Source organism: Nelumbo lutea, chromosome 6, assembly GCF_056320005.1.
Source record: "Nelumbo lutea isolate HS-2025 chromosome 6, American lotus-T2T, whole genome shotgun sequence".
Taxonomy (NCBI): domain Eukaryota; kingdom Viridiplantae; phylum Streptophyta; class Magnoliopsida; order Proteales; family Nelumbonaceae; genus Nelumbo; species Nelumbo lutea.
The window spans coordinates 26432663-26440518 of record NC_142689.1 but is presented as its reverse complement, the minus strand read 5'-3'; the positions used below and the strand labels follow the sequence as shown (position 1 = coordinate 26440518).

Here is a 7856-nt window from a genome sequence, read left to right as displayed (position 1 = left end):
ACACTCAAGACTCAGGCGTAGACCGGGCGGACCCAATCCAAGAGCGTCGCATAGCTATGGCAGAGGATCTCGCCAAGCCCTCATATGACTCGTATCTGGACCATTCAGATCCAACTACTCCCAAGCGACTCCAGCTATAAATACGAAGCACCCACCACAAGGTAAAAGGGCTAGACTCTCTGGACTCGATTTGGAGCTTGAGTAATCTCTAAGCGCTATTTCCTTTTGGAGAACTTAAGTGTTATTTAAATCCTCGTCTGGACCCTTTGGCTTCAAATCTCTGACTCACTTTACGTTGTACTAACTTGATCGTCGAAGTCCTCGCCTCAGGTACCCACCCGAGGCTTCTGACACCTCTGTCCTTGCAAGACCTACTTTGGACCCCTTGCACATTGCACTCGGTACCAGCCTTTGACTCCTACAATATCCGAAGAGACCTTCCACCTCGGACATAGTCCTTGGCCTCGATTTCTCCTCCTTCGAAACTTCAAACCTCGACCATCACCATCGAAGCTCGGGAGTGAAATTACCTTATTGTCCTCGGCCAATCCAAGCATCAACTCCATTCAACACCATCACGTGACATCAAATGCACATTAAATAATTTCAAAAATGGCAAAATTACCTTTTATGATATTTTTTTTACCATTTTACCCATTTTGTTTGTGTTAAAAAAAAATGAAAGAAAAAGAAGGGTTATGAAACCAAACAAGTGATCGTCCAGTTACAATTGATCATTGAATAGGGGAGCAGGAGCTACAACAATTGATCGGTGTCTGATTTCATAACCCTTCTTCCCCTTTCCTTCTTCTAACACTCAAACGAAAGGGTTGGTTAGAAAAATATCATAAAGGGCAATTTTATCATTTTAAACTTTTTACTGCGCACCTGATGTCACGTGACAGTGTTGACTAACGGTCAACCAATAGTAGGAACCTATTAGACACATTTTGAAAGTTCAAGGCATTGCAAAGACATTATGAAGTTTGGGGACTGACTTGACACAACCCCCAAAGTTTAGTATACTGTTTACGAATTTTCCCAAAAGAATATTAGAGGGTGTATTTTACAACATGAATGTTTTTGTTTTCATTTATTTTTAAAGTGGCCACATCAGCAAAAAATCAAAACACATTTTCATGAACTCTTGTTTTCAAAGGTAAAAACATGTTGGTTTTGTTTCAAAAAAGCAATATATGTTTTTGGAACCATTATAATAAAGGATTTTAAAACAAAAACAAATTTTGTAGTATAGAAATTATATTATTTATAAAACATGATAATAAATAATTGGATGAAAACATATTTTTGAAAACAAGAACTCAAAGAACATGTTTTTTTATGTTTTTGTTTTGAAAAACAATATGTTTTCAAACCAGATGGCTTTGATTTGTTTTTGGAACCAGTAACAATAAAAACAATTCACATTTTAGAACACCTCCTAAGTGATTCCAAGTATCCCATTCCATGAAGCAAATCTTGAACTCAAGAATGACTTTGGCATCAAGACCCAGTGTTTTTTTCATGGTTTTCATAACCGACCTGAAAATGAAACCACTTTGATCAGTGGTTCCTGGGTCAAATGGTCCGATCATCCAGTCCAGACCTTGGTCAGACAGTTTTGAGGTCTAAAACTGGACCCATAGCCATGACCGGTTCCTGAGTACCCTCATGCACCCTGCTCTACCCCAACTCCTGAGTATCCCATAATGTGTGATACCAAAACAAATACAGTGCTGTCAAAGTGTCAATGTGAGTTAGGTCTGGTTCAGGTCAAGGTGGTCCCGGTCTCAACTCGATTAAGTTTCGTGTACCATCAGTTTTGAACCAGTCCCCTTTTTTGATGGAAAATACGAACCAGACCTTATAGGGCCTATTATTGGGGCTATCTGATCTGGCCCAATAAGACCCAAATATACTTGACAGCTACACGTTCAATTTGTTATTGTACAACATAAAACTACTCAACATATTTGCACCATCACAATGAAATAAACATTAAAAGGCAAAATATAAATTGCCAGTACTTTGAGGGTAATAATACTTAGATACTTTAAACTTTCGAATGCAACCCACACTTAGGTCCTTACGTTAGTATTCCTCCACCAGTTAAACATCATGATGCATACTTTAAATAAAACAAGCACAGAACACTTTTATATGGAAAATTGGGTAGGGGCCGCGCGAACGCGTACCCCCACTACCACAAATTATGACGTACACTCTCCCACTTGGGGAGATGTTAGATGGGCACCCCTTCTCTGTGCAATGGAGGTCACCAACCTAAGCAATGGGCCTTTTTGATCACCCATAAACCCCGTCCAGGTAAGTATGTTTGGATTTCCTTCTTTCACTCTATTTATAATCCTTTGCTCCCTCCACTGTTAACTTCTTTACCCGATGTGGGAGGCAATATTAACTCAAAATGGGGGGTAGCTCTTCCCCACAAGTCACCCGAGCAAATTACAGATAAATCCTTAGGAATGCTTGCACTCCCAAGACAAATTACATCGGAATGGGATAGGGTCTCTTTAGCTAACAAATCAGCAGCTTGATTAGTTTCCCTGAAGGCATGGTTTTCAAAGTCGGACTAGATAAGACAGTCGGATAGGAAAAACCAAGTATTTTCTCTTAAAACCGTTGATTTTGGTCAGTAAATCACTGAACCGGCTGGTTAACTATTCGAATCATTCGAATAGTTTTGACCATTTTTCAATTTTTTTATTTTTTTGTCAGAATGGGTTGACCATTCGAACCGATAAACGGACCCCTGACCAGTTCGTTTTTAAAAACCATGCCTAAAGGTATGACGATATTCCACTCTGCGCTCCTTTATCATGTTGCATTCTTTTAGCACCATTTTGAGTCTCCAAAGCTCCTCGAAGTTCTTGATAAGGAATGAGATCACTAGCAACGAGTCTCCTTCAATGATGATGGGAGAATATCTATAGTTCAAAACTATAGAGTTCCTCACGATGATGGGAGAATCCTTCCCATTGAGTTCCTCACGACGTAAGAACTGACGTCCTTGCTGCCGCCAAAGTGCATCCTGCCACCACCGAACCGCCCACTATCACGTGGATGGTTCCCCGGACTGGCCTTTCTTCTGGGGGAGGTCGCTGCAAGGTTTCGGCCGGTCTGTTGCTCGGCTCGGGGACATCCTTCCTGTGTTCCCCTTGCCGACCTGCTTCATTACTATTGTCATAATGTACAAAATTTCTTAAGTACCCGCAACGGATGAGTCCTTCTATCTCGTCGCGGAGATTATTACATTGCTCAGTGCTATGACCGTGATCTTTATGAAAACTACAATATAAATTTTTCTTCCTCTCGTTGGGGTTGCTCTTCAGGCGAGGTGGCCACTTTACGTAAGGGGCGTCCTTGATCGTCATCAGGATCTCGGTCCGCCTTGTGTTCAATGGCGTGTAATCCGTCCAAACTGCTAAGGGAGCTCGGGACGGCTGGCTTGGCTTCGCCTCTCGGTTGTGGCCTCTTCTGTCGCCGGGGTTGGAGGGCTCGCCTTCTCTTTTTCTTTTTTCAACCCCGCCTTCGTTTCTCTGGTTGATCTCTTCTTCTGTTCTCATAAACTTGTCCGTGAGTTTGAGGAAGTCGGCCATGGTTGCTGGCTGGCTAGCTACCATGTGCCATTTGAACTCTTTATGAGTCACTCCTCTTTTGGTCGCAGCAAGCTGTACCACGGGGTCTAACCGAGGGATCTGCAAACATGCTTCATTGAACCATTTGATGTAGCTCCGGATGGGTTCTCCCTCTCTTTGGATCACCTTGAAGATACTTTCCTCGGTTTTCAGACACCTTTTGCTGGTAACAAAGTGCACAGTGAAGATCTGCACGAACTAGGGCCAGCTTTTTATTGACCCGAAAGCTAGGTTCTAGTACCAAGTGTGGACCACCCCTCTGAAGGTGGTGGTGAAGGCCACACATTTGCGGCTGAAACGCGTCGACGTGGTCGTTGGGGTCAAAGGACCCATCATACTTGTCCAGAGAAGGGAGTTTGAAATCTCTAGTTAAGGGGACTGCCAAAAGTTCTGCTGAAAGGGGGGAAGGAACTGAGAGAATGGGGACGGTTTTTACCTCGCCCGAGCTCGTTTCTTCCTTGCCTCTTCTGGTGAAAGATCAGTTTGTGGTTTTTAACTGATAGTTGTTAAGTGTTATAAGAAATAACTCTGAAAGGTTGGAATAGTAGTACATATAAGTTTATCTGGTTAAATGTCTTTTTAGCACCTAGAAAACCCAAGTATTATCAAGGCTTTCCTGGCACCTAGAAGGTCTGATTTCTTTAGTGGAATTCTTAGGTAGTGTGCCTAGAGAGAGGACGTAGGCCTGGTTTGGCTGAACCTCTATAAATCTACATGTCCTTTCAGTTTCTTTACGGATATTCTTTACACTTGTTGGTTTAGTGGAATTTTTTTTTCTTGTGTTTTTTGGGGGTAAAAAGCAAATTCAATCCAATAAAAGAACCAAATAAAGAACATTCAACAATGAAACAGAAACACACACACAAAAAAAAAAAAAAACAGAAACTAAGACCTATCAACCACCAACTATAAACTAAAACAACACAACTACTCCGCTGAATTCGACCACTATCACAATTCAAATAAGGCAAGTTAAACCGCAGGAATAAAACAAAATTCAGTGCTTCTTTAGATAAAAATCATGAAGAGCAGCCAAAGGAAAAACCTTTATTGCCTGAACGCAACACAAAAGTGAATTTTAGCTCCATTTCTTGAGAAATTAAGATGATTGAATCCTTTGACCAAATTTCTATATGTTTTGAAAGGTGTGAAATCAGTTGTAAACAGTTGATTCTAATATGATTTTCTAATCCTTTAACTTCTTAAAACAAAGGACAATACAACAATTGCTTCCACTTGGAAACTTAAAGAAGCCCAACTTCCACCATATTCAAGACGAGAGCAACAGAACCTCCATCTGAATGGCAAATATTTCCACAATTCATTAAAAGACTTAAATAAAAATGTTCTTGAATTGGGAAACCAGTTTCTCTTTCTGGATTCCACTTGCAGATAGGGTATGAAAGACCATTTTTTCTCCTTGGCACATAGAGCTAAACAATGGGGATAGCCCATCCCCATACCCATACACCTCCGAACCTTGGTCGTAACTGGATTTGATCCCTCATCTCCACACAACCAGCTAGGTATCATACCAATTATTCCGCTGTGGTTGCTAAAGATCCAACTAGCTAGTTCACGTAAAATAAGGTGAAATTTTTTCTTCATGAGATTTCAATTTTATAGATACAGAGAACCAGCTGTGAAATTAATTTCACAGCGATGTGTTCCCTCTCCATTAATTAATAGTGCCTTGATGCTTGGGCCAGATTGGTCCATTAAGTATTTATGTTTGGTTTGGGTTCAAATACTATTCGTCAAATTAACACAAGTGTGTGAACCAGACTACATGACCAATCATGAGTGAAAGAAGAAATGGTCAACCACGAATTGAGACATTATTTTTGGGCGAAACAGATGCCTTCATCACCACATATTTAGAAACTATATATTTTGGACCCATTCAAACACCACATCACCACTAATTGCACATATAAATAAGTCGTCTCCTCTCTAACGTCTATTGTAATACTAAGTAAGTAACTAAGAATTCAAAGTAAAAGAAGAGAGAAAGCGATGGCAAACAAGATTGTGGCAGTGTTGGTGGTATGCATGGTTCTTTTTGCTGCGGTGCAATTCTCCGAGGCAGCAGATGAAGGTGCTGATCCTAAGTTCGTAGAATGTCTCTACAAGTGCGGGGACGATTGCAAGGGTGGGGAGGAAAAATCTGCCTGTGACGCCAAGTGCGACCAGGAGTGCAAGGATAAGGTCAAACTTGGTAAGACACACGCACACACAGTTTCCTTTCTTTCTTTTCTTTTTAAGGTGATCAATCGAACGGAACAGATGCAAATTATGGACTCTTTGCCAATGCTAACAGCCCATCTGTTTTGTTTTGAAAGCAATAGTTGTATGAACACGGATTTGGGAATATCTCCTATCTGAAATTAATTCTTGAAGATAGAGATGTTTCATTCCATTATAATGTTTGTCTGGCCCATGCATGTACTATATTCATATGGCTTTTGCTTTCAGGGGATCCCTGTCAAATACGTTAGACCCAGTTGGTGGATTTCCTGTCAATGGGTTCGGTCTATGCATATGCATGATCCCATATATAGAGAACTACTGAACCCACCAAACCGATTATATATATAGTTTATCGTTTTGTGGTTTACTGGTGTCCCAACTCCCAATTTAGAATTGGGTGATGAGGATGAATTCTTTCTGTAATTTTTGTTGGGATGCCATATATAGCCCACCTCAGGCCACCGAGATAGTTAACGTTGGGGCTTCAATATTCATCACATTGCAATTAACTGCATCAACTAATACTCAATTTATTTTTGATTTTTGATGATGATTTTGTTTTAATTTCTTTCTTCCATCATCCGTGCAGGTTAACACCTGAGCAGTAGCGGACAATAAAGCTTAAGTCATGGACAACAACCACGTACCTTGAACGAGTGCAGAGAGATTAACCAATAAGGCAACAACAGTAGAGCTAGAGGAAGTTCCTTACATATGTTTCTCATTCCCATGTCGTAAATGGTGCTATATATAGCTTTCAGGCCACTGCATGTTCTAAGGGTGTAATAGTTTCTTCATACCTACAATGAAATAATGATTTTCTTTATTAATCTCACCTCCAACAACACTACTTAAAGACCTCCAATTTCTCTTATAATTAACAAATTCTTCTCATCAATACAATATATAGCAATGTTAATTAGTTTGTTATTCCTCTACCTAGCTAGGGCTATCTATCTATGGCTTGTGTCTACCCAACCTAACCAAATTAAACCTGCCCAATCAATTATTTGTTATTCCAGACGGTTTAAAATTCCTGATTATATAATGATCATTAATATAAAAAAGGTTTACTGGTTTTCTTGTAAAATTTTATTATATTTCTTCTCCAATAGGTAAATTTCATAAACAATGTATAAAATATTAATTTTGGTAAAAAAAAACGCTTGATTTATCAACTTATAAATAGTTTACTATTTTACTCTCATTTTCATTTAGTTTATATTACCAAATTAAAAAAAAATAAAGTTTTAAGCTGCTATTAGGATAGATAATTTATAGATGCCAAGTATGGTCATATATACCTGATTCTCCCCATTAATAATTAAAACAGTTCTGACTCTATCTTATAAGAACCAATTAATAATTGATTTGCGACGGGAACACCCAGTTCCAAACCAGAACTGAACCATTAAGAGCCCTAGTCTCTAACAGGGAGAGGAAAAGAAATTTTGTATGACGTATCGTAGAACATACAAATAGTTCAGGGCAATGGTTTGGCATAGATATATAGGCTGAGTTCACAACCCTACTTACTATTTGAGCAAGTTAATATTCGTTAAGTCAAGCTGCAAATCCATGGGAAATATCTAATAAGTTCCCACTAACCAGATATGGAAAGGAATACAATTCTTGGTTAAACAATATTAAAGAAAATCCGGAATACATGATTTTTTGGATTTTAAGAGGGGGAAAAGTTGGTCAATAAGAAATTCATATTCTTTTTTCAGATTTACGAGGGGACCAATGAAATTTTTTCTCAGTGGGTAAATAATTTTTCCATATGGGGGAAAGTTAACAAAACTTGAATGGGACAAAAATGCCCTTTTTGCTAATGAAATATTTATGGATAAAATTATCATTATTTTATTTACCTAGAAAATGAAAAAATATGGATAAATAACTTATCAAGAAGTGAATTAAACTTATGCAGTAAAAAAATATTACTAT

The 7856-nt window shown here is 39.0% G+C and overlaps 1 long non-coding RNA gene and 1 other non-coding gene across 2 annotated transcripts; one reads left to right on the top strand and one right to left on the bottom strand.

The window, feature by feature from the left end:
• Positions 1-2172: 2172 nt before the first annotated feature.
• On the bottom strand, positions 2173-2333 carry LOC148848081 (U1 spliceosomal RNA). Its single transcript, XR_016101543.1, has one exon. It is a non-coding gene; the product is annotated as a U1 spliceosomal RNA (small nuclear RNA).
• A 3285-nt stretch (positions 2334-5618) lies between these two features.
• Positions 5619-6736, top strand: LOC148848080 (uncharacterized). Its single transcript, XR_016100489.1, has 2 exons — positions 5619-5874; positions 6496-6736. It is a non-coding gene; the product is annotated as an uncharacterized LOC148848080 (long non-coding RNA).
• The last annotated feature ends 1120 nt before the right edge of the window (positions 6737-7856 follow it).